The sequence below is a fragment of the Chiroxiphia lanceolata genome, chromosome 3 (assembly GCF_009829145.1).
Source record: "Chiroxiphia lanceolata isolate bChiLan1 chromosome 3, bChiLan1.pri, whole genome shotgun sequence".
In the NCBI taxonomy this organism is placed as follows: Eukaryota; Metazoa; Chordata; class Aves; order Passeriformes; family Pipridae; genus Chiroxiphia; species Chiroxiphia lanceolata.
The window spans coordinates 96,372,023-96,392,554 of record NC_045639.1 but is presented as its reverse complement, the minus strand read 5'-3'; the positions used below and the strand labels follow the sequence as shown (position 1 = coordinate 96,392,554).

The following is a 20,532-nucleotide window of genomic DNA, read 5'->3' as shown; positions in this document are numbered from 1 at the left end:
CGGCAGGACGGCTGCGCGGCGGGGTGCCCGGTGTCGGAGCGGGGGGGACGGGGGAGGGACGGCGTACGGACCCTCCGTGCGGCCGGTCTGGCGAGGGGGGCGGCGGGACTGAGGATGCCGCCCGCGGAACCGCAGTACCGGCGGCGATTTAAATTTTGGCATCGCAGGATCCTCGGGGCTTGCCCCGCGAGGAGGGGTCGGGCAGCCGGGGCTGCCGGCGGACCGCCGCCCGCACCGCTCCCCCCTGTCCTTTCCCGGCCGCCGCGCCGGGGAGGGTGCGGGTACGTCGGAGGGGCCCGCGCTGCTCCTCCCGGTTTGTCCCTGTCCTCCGAGGTGCGTCCCGCCCGTTTCCCCGCACGGTCCGCCTCGCCGCGGTGCGGGGGCTCGGCGCGGCCTGGAGGAGCCCGCGGGCGCGCAGCCCGAGCGCGGGGGTGGCCGCCGGGCGCATCTGCCGCGCTGCCCTCGGTCACAGGGGCGATCGCCGGTGGCTCTCGCCGCGGGGACGGCGGCGTTCGCGGGCAGGTTGGCTGAGCGTCTTCGCGGTCCTTTGAAACACCGTCTGCCGGAGAAATGAAATTATGACCCCGCATCATAAGGGGAGCGCAGCGAGCCCCAGCCCACCTCGCCTCCCCGGAGCGGAACCGGCAAAGCCGCCACCTCGGGCGGGCGGTCCCCGCCGGCCGGCCCGGTGCGATGCGGTGGGGCCGGTGCGGGGTCGGTCCGTGGGAGGGGAGCGGGGAGAGCCCTCCAGCCAGCAGGAAGTGCAGAAAAGGGGCTTCTCTTACGGCCCCGCTTTCTGTCGCCTTCGTAACCTAGTTCCTGCGCTGCTGGGTGCCCCAGTTCTACCAGCGGTGCCAGTGCTGTACAGCTTGGCGTTTAGCCATAAATCCGTATATAGTGCTTCGGCCTCAACTTCCCTCAAACTTACGAAGGTTTCTAATTTGCAGTGACAATCTATTGCTGTTTTCCGACTGTGCTTTACGGCACAGGCTTACACAGGCTTAATGTGCCTGGTAGCAGGTGATAGTTGAATCTCTTCCAAATTAAAGCCCTGAGAAGGTGACCAGGTGTTCCTGTCACTCTAGGTGGTGTGAGCCCAAGAACAAGGCTGTGAAACTCAAGTGCCCTTCTCAGTGCTAGAGTGTTTGGTGACTATTTCTCTCTGCTTCAGGAGCACTAGCAAAATTTTCAACACTAGATACCTCTAGCCATTAAGTAGTAGATGACTGGAAGTGGGCATCCTGAGACAAGCAGGGGGCACCTCACTGTGACTGAGTGCAGATCCAAGTGCAGACAATAGAGAAATGTCGTGTGAGGTCTTAGTAACTGAATGTTTTTTACTCTAGGATGTGTCTAGGGAGCATACTGGTTGTACTGGATGTTTTAAAAAGCAACTCTGCGGTACAGCAGGGGATGGTACTATTTTATAATGCAGATGTGTTTGAGGTATCATCAGCCTTTCATGTTTGTGATTAGTTGCATTTTCATCTTTGTGTTTTAGCTGGAAAACAGGTAAATAGGAAGAGCAGCAAGTTTTATATTTCTGTGCTTTCAGCAGTATAGCAATACTTTCAAGTCATTTCCAGATGGTTTGCACAAAACACCTTCTTTCAGAACTGCAAGTTTTAATTTTACTGTGTGTAGCTATTTTTACAGTGCTAACCAGATCTTATAATTTATATTTGAAGGTTGTTCCCTCCCCCATCATTTTGCATGCTTTTCAAATGTCTGGTATGTGGTTAAAATGGACTCAGACAATGTTTAATAGTTTTATGACTTTATAGTGTTATGCATTGGAGATTTAATTCTGAGTGCTTTAGGCAGGACCCTCTGTGATCTGACATAATATTCCTAAGTTTAAAGAATGCATTTATTATGCCTTTGTTCAGTTACACGTGAACTAAAAACTAGGATTATCAAATAATTTCATTGATTCTAATTTAGATTATTTTTAGCTTTTCATTTTAGTACTATAAAGTGCTATCGGCATTTAGTTACTCATATATCTAGTTTGCACTAGAACAGTATAGGGCATACTTCTTGTTAACTTTTTAGAATTTCTAGTCCCTCTGAAATGAATTCAAATTTCTGGTGCAAGTTGAAGTTACACTAGAGTGAAGTCATAAGTCCTTTAACTAGCATTAAACAACCAGGAAACATAGACTGCTCTTGACAGAGGTGTTGAGGAGACTGTGTTTTGTCCATGTACCACGTAAAACCACACAGTCAAATCCAAGACAAATCAAGGGTAATGTTCCTAATGACTTAATGGGATCGAGATTTCACATCTGTGTAGGTCAAAGTCCTACCAGTATTAATGGTGATACTGTTGGCAAGACCAAGCTGTTGAAACAAAAAGTTACCAAAGCAAGACAAAAATGTCAAGGTCCATTATGGCAAACTAGAAATTCTATCTAAATGAATTCCAGTATATGAAGCAAGTTACTTCAATAGTAATTGGTAGATATGATGGGATGAATGTATCCCTGAATACAAAATTCACACCTGATCTGAGGAAAGCTTGGATATTCAGGTTCCACTGTGACTCAATGCCAGGCAGCATCCTGCCCAGGGAGTACCCCCTGCAAGCTCTCCTGAACATTGCGTGTCCTGGTCCAGTTAGCAGGTCACAGTTACCAAAAGGGTTCTAATAGCAGATGTTCTAATAGGGAAATATTCATAGACACAGTCTGGATGACTGAATTTCAGCTTGATTGTGAGCTTTGCCTGTCTAAATTACAGACAATGGAGTAATTATTGGAATACTTTTTGTATGCCTTAACAAAGATGGTAAATGTTATTTTACACGTACCTTTGGCAAGAACTTTTTTCCTATTTGTAATTACACATAGTCAAAGCACATTTCTTGTATATCTATGATAATCTATGAGAAGTTTTAGTAGTAAAAAGAACATAATCCCTAAAATAACCCCCCCGTTTTTTTATGAGGTATAACTTTGGGGGCCCTTTGAATCTGCAACAAAGAAAAACAGCTGCTTTGTTCTAATCCATGAACAAGACAAGTCTTATTTGCTGCTGCAGGTTAATCAGTACAGTGAATTTTTTATCTAACCATGCATGGTGAACAAGAGGACCACTAATGCAGAAAGTTAGGTGTTAGTCCATCAAGACTTTCAGCTCTTAGAAATGTGTTATATGGGCTTCATATAAATCCTGTTGATTTGAAAATGTTCTGTTTGCTAAATGGGTAGTTTTGTTTTAATAGCTACAGTAAAAAAATTACATACATATTAGTTCAGTTTGCCTTGAGAAAATTCATAGTCATCCACGAACCATATGGCTTTCTTACCTCTAGTAAAGAAATAGCTCTTTGCATGGCAGATACAGTATGTCAACAGCTATAATCAAATATAAGTAGCCAGTGGGCATGGATGAATCAGAATCTGTTTTAAAGCAGACCTGTTGGAGACCACAACTTCTCATATTTCAGTCCGTATATATCTCCATTATAGAATATATTTCCTGGAACAGATTATAGTTCACCACATCTACTTTCTGTTGGAGAGGCCAAAATGATTCATTAAAGTAAAATAAGTACTCTTCCCATGATATTTATTTAGGAAATGTCAAGTAGCAGTTTATTCATTTAGTACATGCTCAGTTATGATGAGAGGATGGAAATCATGGCAGTTAGATTTCTCAATCAGTGTTCCACGCATGCATATATATTTGGTCTCACTTTGCTTTTATCTGTTTCTCACTGTACTTTCTTAAATACTTCTTTTTGTGCATAAATTTACTTATCTTCCATGCATTTTCATTCCACATTTGTCACATTTCTCTGTCCTTGCTAGTTTGAAAATGATCAGCAAATAGCTTCCAATATGGCATTGGCCGTAAGCCCTCTAATTTTTTTCTGGTTCTATAAGTATGTATTCTTATGATCTAAAAAGACTTTCTTTCCACTTTTGATAGTAAAAATACATCAGCAGTTAGCAGACGTACATGAGGTATACCACGGATGAAGGCTTTCATCTCACAAGGGGAATCAGTGTCTGTTTATCTTCAGTAGATGCTGCAAACCACTGTGTGTAGATAAAGTAGATAAATTGACAGTAATGGAACATGTCAAAAATATGATCAAATACATACATAATCCAACAAGACAGAAATCAGTAGTTTAGAGATTCAGACTGTACATATGCACAATAGCAGAAAGAGCTAAAGTATAAACCAGAGCTTTCTATATCTCCCTATCTTGGGTCCTTCATAGCTGCTTCTTCTCCACTCAGAATCCTTCCACCACTCTCAATTTTGCATCTTCCATCTCAAATATTCTCTTCAAAAAGTGAATTTGTTTCGTCAGAGGAACAAAGAGCATCTTAGGGTTGTCAGATTGAGTTGAGCTCAGTCTGAACACAAAAAGTTCTTGCAAGTCAAAGTTTATTCTAGGAAATGTAAAATCTTAATAATGATGTTGAAAGCAGTTAGGGAAGTGTAAAACTAAGACGCACAAAGTTAGGGAGAAATTGAACACCACTCTTGTGTAGTGGTCATTTAAGGTGTTTCTGATACATATTTCATCTTGGAAGCTGAGAGGCTGCTCAAGCAGTGTTCAGCCTCTGAAGTGATGCCTTCAGAGGGAACAGCTCCTCTGCATTGCCCTGGAGGGGCAGCAGGTCAGTACTGAGAATAACAATTCAAAATATTTTTTATTATCTTTCTTCTTTAATTTAGGGGATACTGTATTTTCAGTAATCCCTAAGGTGTGGGGAGAATGCAAATTAATTGTTTAAGCTTGTCCGGAATCTAATTTCCCTTAGCATGCCAGGTTTTTCTAATGCATTGATTTCCTACATGAAATTTATTTTTCTGCACTGGAGGTCAACTGCATTAGTTTCCTCTGATTCTTGCTTCTTGACAGTATGACTTGTAATGTGAAACTTTAAATACCTAATAATATTATGCAAATTACATACCATAAGATATCTCCAAAGGCTCCAGCAATTCTCCTTCTTTCGTAACTGGATAGACTGGTGACTTTTCATAGAAACATACACAATATTATTAATGATGCGGATAATCAACTTAGCCTTAGCCTTAAGGAAACTTTGTCCAAACCATTTCATTCTTTTGTGGTCATTTTTAGAGCTCATGCAGCTGCAGAAATATAGAAGAAGGCTATTGTATTATTCTGTGCTTATTGGCAATGAGGAGTAGAACGAACTTCCCAGCTTTCACACCTGCCTTCCAGTTTCACAAGTAGCCTATAAAAATAGCCAGAACAAATAGCTTCAATTGCCACAAGTGGGAGGTTATTTTTTAACCTCTTTTTTCTCCCCCTGAATGGCAGACAGTAGTGAGAGAATCTCAAGTAGTTACTACTCCTTTTATTTCTATAAGAATAAAACCCAGAGGATCTTCCACCTTCACTTTCCTTATTGATTTACGACTTAATGAGTCATTAGGATGTAAAGCTACAGAGCATAACGCTCCTATTCTATCGAATTTGTCTAAACAGAGTCCAAGTAAGATAAAAGACAACACTTTTACTTCATTCATGCAGAGTGAAATTCTTTCCAAAGAGCATCAGTATAAGGCGACCTTTATCCTCTGTGCAACAGCAGATTTCACTTAAATGAACAAATATATTCTTTAGTTTTAGAGTTTGATAACAATTATCTTCCCCGATGAGCAGAAAGCAGGACAAAGCTTGCTTTTATTCCTTTGATTTACTTCCCTTGATAGTGCAGTGTTTCAAATCCCGCGTAGTTGAAGCTACAAGAAGAACCTGGGCCTTATTTTTGATGCTAGAAAAGGAAATGAAAAAGCACAACCAAATGTCTTGAAAAGACTGTGTCTGTCTGAATTCTTTTTCATATCTTTAACCAGACTTGCTCATGATTATGCAATGTAGGGGAAATAGTATGTAGACTTAATAATGTTAATTTTTTTTTAATTGGCTGTGAAAACCATCACAGCAAGAAGATGTGTATCAGTAAGAACTATTAATATCCTCTAGCTGGGAAGACGATGGGCTCCCATTCGTAAGAATGACATGAACTTCACCTTCCCTCTGGAGGAGACTTCAAGCCCTTCTGATGTTCCAGCCCTTTCTGGCTGCAGGACATGAACTGATCTTTTCTTTGATGGCAACTTGTGGCTTTGTTATGCAGCATCTGGCCTGGTTTTTGGCTATTTTGGGATATCCATGCCATAATGTTTTACTTAAAGGTAAGAAATTAAAAAATATGATTAAGTGTTCCTGTTATGCATTTTATGAAGATAATTTCATTTTTATTTGAGTCCAAGGTTTTGATCTCACTCATTGAGGGTCTGTTTACAAATAGTGTCATTTAGGAATAGCTACTATAACTTGTATTTATACCACAAATGTCCAAAATTAGTTTTCAGAGCTAGATAACTACTGGATTTAAGAGAATACCTTCAATATTTAAGAGAATAATTTTAAAATAACTATAATGATTTTTTTCTTAGTAGCTTAACAGAAATTTAAATTATTATTTTCCTTTCTGCAATCCAAATGGATAAACAGGATTGCTGGGGTTTTTTCCCCTCAGTTTTAGTAGATTGAGAAATCAAAATGTTACACATAGGCTAGACATAGCTCCTTCACAACACAGTTTATTTAAACTGTAATTTACTACAGTTTGTAGACCAGAGCAATTTTGTCACAAGGTCCTGCAGTTTATAGAATTATATGCAGAAAAGGCTGCAAATATGAAAATACAGCATTACTTTTGCTTCCAGTCCAGTGAATTCTTAGAGTCTCCCATGTCCATACATGTCAGCTTTTATTCATTATGCAAGAGGTGAGTATGGCAAGTGAAGTATTTCAAAAGAAATTATTTTTATGAAGTTGAAAAGGGATGCAATTAGTTATGATATTGTGTAGTGGTAGGTAATTTGATAACAGTTTTCTTAAATGGTAATTTGTAATGTACTACTCAAAAATCTCAACATAAATGACACTTCTAAAGGCAAAAACTTGTCTCTTAGTTTTCAGTCTCATTCCTCCTTTAGTAAAGTGATGCATTCTTATATTGCGCTGACCTTTCTCACAAAAACTTGAACTATCTACACTGCAAGGTTTCAACTGTAATGAGATTTAGAAAGTTATGTATTACTTTATGAATTCAAAGCCACATAGTGACCTTTGAAAATAAGGAAATAGATGACCAAAGTATTACAATAGATCTAAATAGTTAAATTAATTATTTTGAAGTTATGTATTTTTCTTTTCAAATTCAGAACTGATAAAATAATTTTGGATGCGTACCAAGTTTTTCTCTTTGTCCCCTCTATAAATGTTTCTCTACAGCTAAAATAACTTGTTAAAGGTTAGGGAAATAAGTCGAACTATTCTTATGACCACCAATAAAATACCTCTTATGGTAATGTGTGTTCATTCTTGAGGTCATTTATAGTGCAGTTAATGTTCTTTTATATTGTTTCATTTTGAGTTATCTTTTTATGTACATTTTTTCTTAATTATTGTATTTCAAAATGCCTTTTTCCTTCATGGTGCTTTTTGATACTGTGTATTCCTTAGTAAATGTCTCATCTGATTTATTAATATTTTTAACATGTACTGTGCTTATGATTTAGAGCAGTGTGGAAGATCATTCCAATGCTCTTTGTCATGGATAAGTTATGCAGCACACTTCCTTTGCTAACCAGTATCAGGTCTCTGATCAATTCCCTGGGATACTTCGATTTCTTTTTGCTTTCCAAAATTGCTGTTCTAAAAATGATGGAGAAAAAGCAAAATATAAAGCTGAGAAGCGCAGTGTATGCCAGGCTGTCGTGGTTTGACAGAGGCTGTAGAATAATGCTTTGATCAATAAAACAGAAAAGTTTCTCCTATATAACTACTATATACATTCAGATGGCATTCTCTTTCAAGAGCTTTCCTGGCATCTGTTTGTGAGTAACCTTCTATTTAGTTGCACTCCCAAGTAATGTAATACATTTTATTTTTCTTTTAATTTTTCTAGAAAGATAACAAATGCCTTTTCCAGACTTCCTTTAATAGAATATTTTCTCTGCATTAATTAAATTCTTTAAACTGCATTCCATTATTTTAAAATCTTCGTGATATGCTTCCTAACTTGATGGAATCTTGTTTAAAGTGTTCTAACAAACGTCCATTTGTTACTTCACAGCATGTACATGGACACTGAAACTTAACAAACTAGTGTGATGCCTGAGAATCACAAGAATGTGTGAAGCCTTACATTCTGGTTACAGCCTGGAAATGAAATGTAACATTTTGCTTCACTGCTTGAATAATCAGTGCTCTAGGTACAGCTTGCTGTGTTAACATTTGTGTTTTCCTGCAATTCATAACACAATCTATCAGCTGAAGAGTGAGCAGACACAGGAGCAAGCCCAGGTTAACATTGGAAAAAAGGGAGAGTGTTGTGGAGGGGTTTAGGGAAGCATGTGATACTGCTTGTCACCAGAAGAAAAGGAGACAAATAATCAGGGATATAGATGCAAGTGTCTGAATATAACAGTGAAGAGATCCTAACAGGGCAGTACAGGGATGACTGTTTTGGTTGTCTCGTTGCGGTTACATGTAAGAGGCAGGAACAAGCTGCATAACATCTCTTTCCTGAGGCATCATGCACATTTTGCGAACTGCATCATGCAAGATTAACAGGCTTAAATGTTTTCATATGTACAAGATAAAATTGCACAGACTATAGATAAACAGACATCAGCATTGAATAATGCATCTTGATATGTAAAATGTGTAGAAGGGGCTCAGCTGATACAAGGTAGCTGCCAGGCTGTGTTTGTACTGTTCTTTACTTGGAAAAAGATTGCCATAAAATAGGGTAACTTATATTAAAAAAAAAAACAAGAAGATATTTACTGCAAGAAAAAATACTAATTTCAGTTGCATAATTCCACATAATTATGAATAAAATTTGCCTCTCTTTTTCAACGTCTTTCATGCGGCTGGTCCAAGTTACCATAAAGAAATATCTTAATCGTTATTACACTGAAATTTGCCACAAAAGCTGTGTTCCTTTTGACCAATGGAACAAATTTTTCTTATGTTTCTGATTTTAGAGCACAAGAAGCAAAGTATTCTTGGCAGCCAGGCTCTTCCTGTGTGAATTCGCTTCTGAAAGACATCAATGTGATTATTAGTCTTGCTGCTTTCTCTTTTTTTTGAGCAAACATAAAAACTTGCAGCCTTGTCCACCCTTCGTAAATATGTCCAGCTTTTGTAATCACTACCACCGGTGAAATATCATCTGAAAGATTTGCAAGAACTACAAAAATAAACAACAATGTATATGCATGGAAGATGTCTCCATTAGGAAGGAATGATGGTATACTGAAATATTTTTCCACAAAAACTTCTCAGTGCATTTCCTTTAAAACTGTATCCATGAAAATTTACTTGAACTGTCCAGTACTACTGTTTCTTTGGCTGTGGCTATTAATCCTGTGTAGTTTGATCTAGAGGATTTCCTGATATTCTTTTTAATTGATTGATTTTTTCATTTATTGTTTTAACACAAATCTGTTTCAACCTATATACCTTCTAGAAAAATTGACTGTATATATAAGCACAACTTGTGATTACACCCAAGCATTTATATATGTTCCACAAAGGAGAATGGAGAAGGAGGTAAGATTGCAGACCAAACAGTAACTTTTCAACATCATTAGTATCCTTAAATTTCACAGAAATTTTAAGAGTAATTTAAATATTTCCACTGGAAAAAAAAAGATAAAAGAAGTGATTAAAGTATAGTAAAACAAAAAAAGTAGAAAGTCAGAAGATAATATAGAATTTATGATACTGAGCAATAGTGAATTAGTATTATATAGTCATTATGAAAATGAGACTAATTGCCTGTGTGCAAATTTGAGCTGTCAGTTGCTCAGACTTCAGCTTATTTGTATCTAGGTTTCACAGATTAGTGTACTTCCTGGTGAAAACCAGCCATCTGATATATTGGAAATGTTTTAATTCATCTGTTTGAGTTATGGTTGATCAAGAAAGGTTTTGCTACTGAACTCAGACCCAGTTTTTAGGTGCCAGCTGGTAAAGCCATCCTTAAGCACACACCTTGCTGTAAGCAGGGTTTTAGGTTTTAGCATCACATTTTCAGTTCTTTTCACTGTCGCCTTCCACAGAAGGAGTGACTTAAATGTATTAACTCTTTGAGCAAAATGTGCTTAAAAAAAAAATCACCGAATTTTGAAAGAGCTAGTATGGGCATTTTCAAGTCTCAAAGATCAAAAACTGCCTACAAGAAAAGCTGTATTTTTGGCTTCTCTGTGTTGTTTATGAGCAAATAATCCATGTTCCAATTTTTTTTGTAATGGAAAACTAGAAACAGCATTTTCTTTCTGTTCTTGCTTCTGTCAGAAAAGTAGCCAAATGCCCCAAGATACTGGGCTGGGACATATGCTTTACTGATGGCTGAAGAGAGAGCATCACCAAGTTATTTTCCCCAGATTTTGCAGTCCCTTTTGTTTGACAGTCTCCCCTTCCATCGATGACCACTGGAGGTGTGCCAGGTGCCTGAGACCAACAGAGCACCCTATGGGATGTTGCCCTGCCTCTGAATTGCTGGTGAACATTATCTCCTTTGGGGCTTGTGGCCAACTGTAAATTGCCTGCAAGAGGGCAAATCCATTTTTCTGTGATGTCAGTGAGTTGTCCATCTCTCTGAACTTGCTGTGAGCTGCTGCAGTCACTGGCACGATGGGAATTACTGGAGTATTTTGGACCATTCCTCTGCTGGCATCAGAGAAACCTGAAGGATGTGCCTAGAAGGGAAGGGGCACTTGAAGATCTCTGCCTTCTCCATCCAAGATGATGTCTTCAGGCCATACTAATGCTGAGCAGCATATCACATTTCGCTGTCAAATCACAATTACAAGCTTGAAGGCTTGTCCCCATGGCTGGGACACTGACCTCCCTGCAGGTTGCAGTGTTTGGGAAAGGCGCAGTCAGCAATCCTCTCTGCTCATCTCCAGTAAAGACCGAGAAGGGGGACAGATTTAGTGTTTGTCCTGAACAGGGCTGCATGTGCTTTTCCATCATTTTTAGAAATTTCCTTTGGAAGAGCTGACAGTGCATGATCTATTTTAAATATGCTTCAGAAGATAAAATTATTTCTGGTCTAAGTGAAATCAATAAGCAGTTTTAAATATAAGATATGATTAAATAAGCTAAAAAATATCCAGTGACTCTCTGTATATATTGGATGTGTCAGGCCTGCTATGACAACCTTTATTAGCTAATTAATAGCCCCTTACTAAGCAACTTACTAAAACCAACAAACCTCACTCTGAAGTCCTTCAAATGCATGAGTAGTAAAGGTGCAGGTGTGGTGTTGCCTGATTTATCCTGGGGTACCTGTTCCTCAAAGTCCTGGACCTTGTTCTCTCTGGCTTCCTTGTGTGCATCAGGAAGTTTTCCCAAGGCTGGTCTGTGTAGCCCATCACAAAGTCAGGTGCTGGTAAATCCCAGTTTACAACTTCCTCATCTGTGCTGTTACAAACTCCTCTGTCCTGGCACTGCACACCTGAGCTCCGCGCAGGAGATACACTGAGGTGTATAAAGTGACACTCCTGCTTTGCCTTGTGGAAATCACCTTTCCTCTGTCCCTGCTCTCACAGTCAAAGCTCTCAGAGTGGATTGGATATTCCAAACAGAGAAGCATTTTTAAGTTCCTTATAAAAATTAATGTAGCTCTCCCATGCTAGCCTTTTCCCCCTTAGTGCCCTCTCTTGGCTGTCTTCTTGCCTACCATTATAATTCTGATGTTGGTACTTTCATTTGCTATATTGCATATTTTCTGAAATAAATAAGAACATTGCTTACATTTGTGAATAATACTGGTCCCATATGTATGCTACTGGGAAGTGTTGCCTAGCAAATTCTGTGACTCCTGATGAAATATGTTAGTTCCTTTTCATAACTTACATTTGTTATTTCTCACAGTATTTGATATATTTTACATGCTTTTGTAATCCTGACTTTAAAGGAAAGTGAAGTGGTGGTCAAGTGGACTCATGTACTCAGTTCTTTGAGACTTTTGTTTCTAGATATGAGGTTAGGCTCATTAAATGTGCACATTGTAGCTGCCTCTATTGGGGCAGTAACTAGTTGTTACTAGAATTTCTTGGTTCCCTTGATGTGGTGAGTGGAGTGGAGTGGTGTGGGCAGCCCTAAGGGGTGATGCAGTCTTACCTTAAGGCAGGTTAGCTGCATCACACCTGGGAAGTGCTGCTTTTTTCAACACCAGAGCCTGGGATGACTGGCTCAGATGTGGATTTCTATCATAAAGGATGTATATCCAGGTATGGTGAATTCTGTCAGGGAAATCTGCAGGTAGCCTCCTTTTTCATACAGTCCAGTAGAATTTTGTCATACTGTTAAACAGGTCTTCGAAGAATGAATCTGTTGATTGTAGTTTCTCACTCTTGCTAAAGATGCTTATAAAATAAGCATTTGTGCATAAATACATCAGAAATAACTGATTTTTTATTAATGTAAGGCTGCAACTGAACCATCTATTCTCATACCTTGAGTTCTGCAGAAGGTTAAAAATTGTGTCATAACACTGAATGAACTTTGAGTTGTATGTCCTGTCTCATGCACACTTTTTTTTTTCATAGCAGAAGAAGTCTGATTTAGCTGCACACAGGAGAAAGTCTTTTCTCTCTCTTTTTTTTTCTATTTTTTTTATTTAAATCAATAGAGACATTTTTTACCAGATCTTCTGAAATGCTTACTGATTCTATTCCTTGCTCAGCAACAGGAGATTAAGAAGAAGGCTGGTTTCGAGCCTAATTGAAACATACCAATAATAGCATTTGTTGTTAATGAATCTATTCCTTATGAGTACATGACATGCTCCTTCTTTCTTGCAATAGAAGCTTTAAATGTTAGTAGCCAGGAAGTGCCAGCATTTCATTGCTGCCTGTAGTTAAGTACATAAAAATATCAGAGGCATGAAATATTTTGGCATAAAAAAATCCCCCCATGGGTAGAGAAATAGGGTGCAGTTAAGGAGTATAAGTCAGAGGCAGAAGTGTCTGCTTAGAATACTTGATATAGCCTTTGCTTCAGGTATTGGTAAGGGAAGTTTAGCAGTCCCATAAGAAATGTGTTGGTGTTCCCTCACCTACGTTCAAGCTACATTTGAACTGGGAGCTTTGATCTCTAAATTGGTCCGTGTTACATGAAGATTTTCCATTTCTAGATACTTGTGCTGCTGTTTTCAAGATGCTAAAAAGTGAAAGTCCCACAGTGACATGGTAATGCTGGCTCCATCCATAGTGTTCTTGGAATGAATGTGTCCTCTATTTTCTTGGCTCATCTACTGCCGGTTTCTGGAGTGGCAACACAGTCCTGTGCTGCATTTAACTTATCCCAGAGTTAAAATAACAAAACCAATAAAATGTGACAAAATCCTTTAGAAGAACAATTGTTGTGCATTTTATTCCAGATGAACTTCTTGAGAGTTGAATCTGCTGCTGACCATTAAAGAGAAAATTGCCATTACAACTGGATATTTAGTTGAACTTATACTTCCATAATTCTGCTAGCGTAAAAGGGATAAGTTGTCAATATACATTATGCACATCATTATACACATACCCATTATCTCTGTCAGTAGCAGATATATCTGACAAATTTCAATGTTTTTAAAAATTATTTTAAATAAATGAAGCTGTTATTGCTGGGATTTAAAAGGTGTAAAGCTCTGTTTTACCAAGCTGCACACATAGCTATTTTTAGAAGTGATAACAAAGTTTCTCTCAAACCGAGTCAATGTTAATAGGTTTCAATTGAGAAAGCCTGGATGATTCAGAGTAAGACTTCAATTTCTTTATATGTAAAAGTAAAAAAAAAATGCAAAAAATTCTATAATTGGTTACTTGTAATACCTAAAAAAAGCCCTGATAGATATTAGCATTGCTCCATATGAAACTTCTCTAAGTCATCCTAGTCCTACTGAGTTCAGCATCCTAAATAGGCATATGTTCATGTGTTAAATAAGCAGCTCCTCTGCTGTCCTGTAAGCATGAAATCAAATCATGGTTCTTTAGTCCAATTTTTGTGGTTCTTTATTCTAAAGACTTTACAACGGATCCCTAAATACTTTTATTGTTAGAAATTAGGCATTTTTTGCTCCTCCAAAGAGCCTGTATGCTTTGTGTTTGAGCTGCATGGGTAGGTTATATTTTTTGTGTCCAACTTACTTCTAAAGTGTTTTCTGTTGCTTTATATTATTGAATAGTTAGCTTAGCTAGTTCTGCAGGGCACCAAGGAAAAAGAAGAGAACTGTTCAATACAGATATGGCTATTCTCCCTCTACTCCTCATCAACGCTGTTCTTATAATTTGTATTTTAATACTGTACAGACATGTAAAACATTCACAATTTTTATTCATAAAATAAGAGAAAGAAGCAATTTATAAATTACCTATACATGGATGTCTTGCATATCTATAAATCGTGTTTAAGCGTAGATAAATATTACTTTGTAGGGAAGAAGACTGTAAACTTTTTTCATCTGTACAATGGTAACCTGTGTGCATTGTTACCATTCAGGCAGCAAATTCTTTGGTTAAAATGTTTCACTGCACTTCTGTATAAAGCTTGTATGCAAGGTGTGTTGGTGTTTTCAACCACGCTGTTAAACACCACTGCCAACTGGTGGTGTAAGCACCACTGTCTTTGCTTCCATCAGACTTCTTTTCACTTCTCTGTAAGCTTAAGGGGTTAATTAAAAAAAAAATTACATTCTTTATGACCTATTGCTTAATCAGCTCTACAGTCTAGCTACAAACTCTTAGGGTATAGTTTATGTCAGAATCTAAAGATGATATTCAGTTTGGGATTAAGATACCTGAATGTAATTTTCTGCCTTCACTCAGGCATCTAATGCCTTTTTAGAAGCCCTTATTTATTCCATGTCACTCTCAGCTACTGCGCTAAAGGATGCCAGTCCTTCTTAGGTCCTGTGTAATATCTCCCAATGTCAGCAGAGCTCTGAGTAAATAGGTGGCCCAGAAGTCAGAGGGGGAGGCATTATAACAATAACTATTATTATTATTTTATTATTAACACAGTCACCTGTATTTATGCACTGCCTAAATCCCTACATGCCTAAGATCCCACTATAGTGCGTGAAGATTAATCAGTACAGCTGTGGCAACTGAGAAAATTCAGCTGAACAGCCTCTATGGTGACAGTAAACTTATGCTTCCTGTGGTGTTTCAGATGCTTTGTTGTCCTGAGACACGTGCATGGGATAGAATGTACACCCTCTACAGAGGGCGTATGTTCTTTAGAATGGCAAGTGGAGGTTAGATACGGTATGTGAGAGCCACCGTCAGTGAGCACGGGGCACTGGTATGTGAGCAACTGAAGTGAGTCTCCAAGTATCATCATAGGCACCATTGACTGTACTAGAGCCATAGGCACTTCTATAGCTCTAGACATCAGAATTTGAGCATTGTAGATCTGTGAGCCGAATTCTGCCTTGCTGAGAACCTGGATATTAATTATCATAATTTTGTTGTTTGGCTACTTGCCTGTGGTACTTTCAATACTTCATTGTCATGTGTGTATGAGAAATTACTTGTCCATCAACTAAAGAGTCTCGTTCCCCATATACTAACAGTCTCTGCTCTCTGGCCTTTAAGTCTCATAGTCAAGACTGACTTAAAATCCAAACAATACCCTGTTTGGTACATCTTCTGTGCCTGATTAAACCTTTGAACAGTCATTGCTAATTTTAGTGAACCAACATCTGAGTACCTCAGACTATGACTAGCAAGTTATGTCTACAAGCTCTTCACTGAGTCCTTTATTGACCTCCTATTACCAAAACATCACTTCAGTTTTATGAAGTTCAAACTCTTCAGGGGTGGAAATCTGAAGTTTTTAGCAATCTTTCCTTCAGACTACATCTATGCAGCATGGAACAGAAGTCAGGGCTGAAGTCAAACTATGTAATAATCACAATTACAGGATCTCACAATTCTGGATCATCAGAGGTTTTAAATGTGTTTTGCAAGTATTAACATTACAACAGAGTGAAGGTGTGTATTATTAGCTTGTGCCCATGTTGTGAGGATGAGTAACAGATAAAAAGAAGAGCTATGAACTCTTCCTGAGACCCTGGGAAAAATCATTTATTTGCTAATTTCTCTCAGGTGGATAGTAGTGCTTCTGTATTCAGGGGAGCTGAGAGGCAATGCTAGCTGGGAAGGGTATTGCTATCTAAAATGGCAAGTGTAGGGGTGTTTTACAGCCAAATATAATGTGAATAGGGATTCAGTGCACACTTCTTATTTGCATTTATCACAATGTGGGAATTCATACAGTGCAGATGTCTCCATCTGAGCTTGTTGCCCTTGCATTTCTTTATAGTCAGTGGAGGTCTAGTCAGTGTAAAGTGTAATTAATCTCATTCTAAAGTAGGTGTCTGAATAGAACAGAATGACTGCAAAGGGTGCATGGGGTGACTAGTTCAGATGGAGGAGAACTGAATCTCATCCTACCTGTTCCGTGGGCAAAACTATGATTTTGCCTTTAAAAAATATATTTTAACTTTACTGAGCCACAGTTAACATACCAGATGTAGAAGTGTCTCAGAATAAGTCTGTTCTAAGCATTTACCACAGATTGCCATACCAGAATTTTTATTTAATTAAAAATACAAATAATTATTTCCCTCGTTTACAGAAACACAAGGGCCAGTACCCATTATTTGTCTGTGTGGGTTGTCTGGAGCAGCAAACAAGGCAATGAGTAAGGTTTCACAGTGGAGGACTGAGGAAATTTTCTAGGACTTCTTAATTTTAGGACTTCCTATTTCTAGGACCTCTACATTCATCCTTAATGTGATCTCTTGGAACTTTGTTCAGATTCCCCACACATCTGGTACAATACTAAGCACCGTCATGTAACCATCCTTATCTCCAGCTGGTACGTAAGAAGGGTGTGGTCTTCTGTATGTTCTGTAACTCACCTGCCACTGTGCAGTGACAGAGGTACTGGTACCTGAGTGTCCTCAGAATGGCACTAGACATCATATATGGATATCTTGAATCAAGATTAATTTATTTGTCATCTCTTCCCTGTATCTCCCAAAGTTATCCTTATCTGGAAAGAAATCATGTTACAGACAAGTTTTCTGCATTGAGAATTTCAGAGCAAGCACAGATCATCCACACTAGAATTACTCACAGTTACTGACCTGAGGTCTCATTCTCATCCTAATTTTATGTAGTTTCCCTCTGCCCTGTTTCTTTCACAGTCTTGCCTGATTTCCTGTCTGTGAAAGCATATTAATCTTTTAAAGTAACTGAGTAGGATTTGGGGTGTACTTTTATGCTCTTCTCCATAATAGAATGTTCCTTCTACAGCAACAGCTACATACTGACACTGTACCTCACAAATTTATCCAAGAATTATTTTAGTTGATTTTGACAACTTTCAAAAGACTTGGAAACAGCTTCATGTTTGGAAGAAGGAAGATCTATATGAGATTCTATAAAGATGGTATCTGTTTTATATATGTTATAATTCTTTGTCAGCTTTTACTGGTAGGGAATGTCTCAGTAATCAGCAATACAGCAAAAATTCCCCACTTCCAAATAAAGAGATAAGGAAAATACACCTCAAACCCCCCCACAAAAAAAAAAAAACAACAGTGAAGAACTTATAGCACTAAGAAAATCTCTATAATATTTTAGTAAATTTGTATGTATGGGACCTGCATCATTATTACTGAAATGAATAGACAGTTTGATGCTGTATTTCTTACAGATTTTTAAAAACAATGTTACTCACATGCGGATCACACAATTTACTAGAAAATTCTTTGAAATTCCATAGTGTATTCAAACGTTAGATGATTTGAAGATGATTTAAATAGAAGAAGAAATGACATGTTACCAATTCAAAATGAATGAATAAGCCCTATGTTTGCTATGAAGCTACAAGTTGTGCATTGTGGGCTAGCCATAGAATTGCTAAAGAATATTAAGGGATTCATGCAATGTTTTTCCTAAGGAATAAATATTCTAAGGTCAGTGTGGCCAGTCAAGCCACAGATCTCAGATATCCTGAAACCTGCTCAAATGTTACAAAGAATGTTTTTAATATCCTATATTTTAAAATCAATCACAAAATTTTAATGCCTAAATTTAGGAAAAGTTCAGTTGTAAGCTGTGTAATTGGGAAGGGCAAGTTCATTAGTATCAATCTAGATGTAGTAGCAGCTCCATGCCCTTACTCTTGCTAGTGAAAATACCACGCAAGAAAAAAGGCCAAGGAGTTAGCAGTGTACCAGTCAGGAACTCTGCAGGAAAGGCAAATATAAATGGTTGGGAGTTACAGAAAGAATAATGTGAGTCATGCTAAGAAGCTGTGTGTATCTAAATGGAGCGGTGGACAAGGTGTATTTGCTTTACCTGTACCTACTGCACAGCAGCCTCATATTCACCATCCCTGTCAGGAGCAAGTGTAAATAGCATAACTAAATAAAGGGATGGGAAAGCAACTATAAGGGAGTATCTCCTTTCATCCAAAAGCTGTAAAGCTGCATGAGGGTGATGCTCTGCACAATCTAATAAGTCCTTGCTGTGTCTGTGAACAAATGTGCAGTTTTTAATGATATTTCTTTCTCCATTTGCTGATGAGCATAAGGACTTAGTGGGTTTCTGTGGCTGGGTTTTGGTAGTGGAAGGGGTGGGCTACAGGGTGGCTTCTGTTAGAAGTTGCTAGAAGCTTCTCCTGTCCCATGGAGCCAATGTCAGCCGGCTCCAGGACGGACTTCTGCAGCTGGCCGAGGCCAAGCCAATCAGGAGTAATAGTAATGCCTCTGTGATTATATGTTTAAGAACAGAAGGTTGTGGCGCAGAAAGAATTCCAGCCAGGGAAGAGCAGAGTGAGAACAAGGGAACAACAAGGCAGACACAAGGTCAGTGCAGAAGGAGGGGGAAGAGATGCTCCAGGGGCCAGAGCTGAGGCCCTGCAGCCCGTGGTGCAGACCATGGTGGAGCAGCTGTGCCCCTGCAGCCATGGAGAACCATCAGGGTGCAGAAGACCCACCTGCAGCCCATGGAGGAACCCTTGCTGGAGCAGGTGGATGCACGAAGGAGCCTGTGACCCCATGGGAAGGCCCAAGATGGAGCAGGGTCCTGCCAGGGACCTGCAGCCCATGGAGAGGGAAGCCCACGCTGGAGCAGGTTTTTCCTGGGTAGGACTTGTGGCTCCTATGGGGGGACCCATGTCAGTACAGCTCATTGTGAAGGACTGCACCCCATGGAGAAGTGACCCACGGGACAGCAGTTTGGGAAGAACTGCTGCCTGAGGGATGGATTCACACTGGAGAGGTCCATCAAGGACTGTCTCCTGTGGGAGGGACCCCACAGAACAGGGAAGGACTCCTCTCTCCGAGCATGGCAGAAACAACAACTGACCATGGGGGAAAAGGTGTTTTTAAGATTGTTTATTTCTCACTCTTTGGCTCTTATTGTGTTAATAATAAATTTAAGTAATATCCCCGCTTTGAGTCTGTTTTGCCCGTGAAGGTAATCAGTCACTGATCTCTCCCAGCTCTTAACTCATGAATCCTTTCCTGTTTTTTTTTTCCTTCATCTGACCATTGCAGAGGGAGAGAGAGAGAGCTGTAGTGAGTACCTGGCATCTGGCCAGGGTCACCCACTACACCAGGGTATATTTTAGGAAAATGGTAATTTATCATGCATATTCAGAATTGACATGACTGGCATTTAAGAAATTAATTTGTGTTTCAATTGAGCGTGTAGAAAGGAAGCTTTCTGTTACATTTAGCACCACTCTGAAATGTATTGTAAAACTTTAGTGTCTGTAAAGTCATTGAGGCTTATAAAAACTTTGTGTACAAACATCTTTTTTGATTAACCTATCTTCTCAATTCAGGCACTTTAATTTTTTCAGGGGAGGATCACTTTTTTTGTCTTATATTGTGAGAAGTTTTTATTTGGTGAAAGGGTAAGCAGATTGGAATGATGGTATATTATAGTCACCCTGCCCTCAGTTAGAAAAGAAGTAAATAACTAAACAGAGGTAAGCTGAGTTGCCTGTTGTGTGCATTCTGTAGCAGTTCAGTAGTTTCTCATGCCATTAGTGTGGTAACACAATGCTGTGATGGTGGTACTCATAAATACAAAGAGAAGTTGTGTTCAAGCTACAATCCTGATATTAATTTCAGTGGGAGTCTTATTAGTCTGTATATGAATGGGGTTTGTTATTTCATCTCTTAAAATCTGTCAGACACTGTTGTCTCTCTTCAATAAAAATTTTTAGATCAGTCCTATTAAATGTTTTAGTGTGCTTTTATGTGACTGCTTTGGAATCAAGGCAACCTTGTCCTAAATGGAGAATGAAAGCGCCTAGCAGTGCAGTCTCTTCACTTCCTATTCAGATTTTCTCTCTAAATTTACATCAATATAATAAGAATATAAAATGCAGATTTTGAAATCCAGAATGTATAAGACTGTGGT

General features: G+C 39.1%; 1 protein-coding gene and 1 long non-coding RNA gene across 9 annotated transcripts in view; both read left to right on the top strand.

The window, feature by feature from the left end:
• The window catches only part of DLGAP2 (DLG associated protein 2), a 455,535-nt gene that overhangs the window by 394 nt on the left and 434,609 nt on the right, over nucleotides 1-20,532 (top strand). The gene's annotated exons all lie outside the window — the stretch shown is intronic.
• LOC116783771 lies at nucleotides 1,003-9,732 on the top strand. Its single transcript, XR_004355822.1, has 2 exons — nucleotides 1,003-6,195; nucleotides 9,064-9,732. It is a non-coding gene; the product is annotated as an uncharacterized LOC116783771 (long non-coding RNA).